General features: G+C 44.5%; 1 protein-coding gene across 4 annotated transcripts in view; it reads right to left on the bottom strand.

The window, feature by feature from the left end:
- Positions 1 to 1,402, bottom strand: part of LOC117167380 (LETM1 domain-containing protein 1) — a 72,900-nt gene that overhangs the window by 871 nt on the left and 70,627 nt on the right. The window lies entirely within an intron of this gene.

Raw genomic sequence — 1,402 nt, forward strand, 5'->3', positions numbered from 1 at the left:
CATGGACGATCTTAAGATCTATGCTAAAAACAGAGAGCAACTGCATCTAGCTCTGCGGATTGTCGAACGATATACTAAGGAAATTGGAATGGAATTTGGGTTGGACAAATGCACCAGAGTTTATTTGAAGCGAGGAAAACTTAATGGCATCCCTGAAGATCCTGAGCTCGTTGATAGAAGCGCCATACGACACCTTAGCGTGGAGAGACTTATACATACCTAGGCGTGCCACAAAGCCACATTCAGGATGTGACATCTATAAAGGATACTCTCCGAAGCAGATACAAACGTCTCATCCGACAGATTTGGTTTTCCGAACTGTTGGCGAGGAACAAAGTATCTGCAATGAACATGCTTGCCGTGCCGGTACTACTCTATTTATTTGGAGTAGTTCCATGGACGAAGAACGAGATCAGATCTCTTGATGTCGGGACAAGAAAGGTTATGCACATGAACAAAAGCATGCATCTTAAGTCTTCCGTTCCGCGACTGTACATCTCACGCCGTCAAGGGGGTCGCGGAATATTGAGTCTTGAATGTCTTCACAACAGGATTATTCTGGGTACAGCACATAGAGTAGCAAATGGAAGAGACCTGCTTCTTAAAATGGTCAGGAATCATGAAGAAGTGGGCAAAGGAGCATTTCTGTACAAAGCAGCGGAGGAGGCTGCTGAAACAGTCGGACTTGACTTCAGTATTAGGGATGAGCAAAATGCATCAAATCTAATCTATCTCGAGTACTCACTCCTGAAAGCCCGGATTAAAAAAGCACAAGAGAAAAACTTTCGTGAATAGCTCCTCGTTAAGAGGATGCACGGTATCTTCCACAGAAATGTGAAGGATCAGTCAATGTCTTGTGAGCTAACGTTTGCTTTTCTTAAATCGCTCGGATTGAAGTCTGGTACAGAGGGTTTCATTTTTGCAGGCGAAGTCGGTGTCATTTCCACCTTAACATCCCGTCACCACATTTTGAGCCAAGACATTCCCGATGATAGCTGCAGGGCGTGCCATGCACACCCCGAGCATTTACCTCACATACTATCTAGTTGTTCAACAAACGCGGGAACGACCTACATTCAAAGGCACAATGCGGCACTAAGAGTGCTTTATTACCATCCCTGTCACTCCTACGGCATTCACCTTAATATCGTTCCTCTAAATGCTCCTACGGAAATTGAGTCAATTGTCGAGAATGGGCAGTGCCGCATATACTGGAACTTTATACTCTCGTACAATTGTTTCTGTTGCTCACACGAGGCCTGACATGGTTCTTCTTGACTTCGAGAAGCGAACCATGTTGGTTATCGAATTTTCGCCACCAGCTGACAAAAACATCATAGCTAAGGAGAATGAAAAGAAAGAGAGGTATCGAGACCTTATAAGGGAGTTGCAACGATTGTAC

Source organism: Belonocnema kinseyi, chromosome 2, assembly GCF_010883055.1.
Source record: "Belonocnema kinseyi isolate 2016_QV_RU_SX_M_011 chromosome 2, B_treatae_v1, whole genome shotgun sequence".
NCBI lineage: Eukaryota > Metazoa > Arthropoda > Insecta > Hymenoptera > Cynipidae > Belonocnema > Belonocnema kinseyi.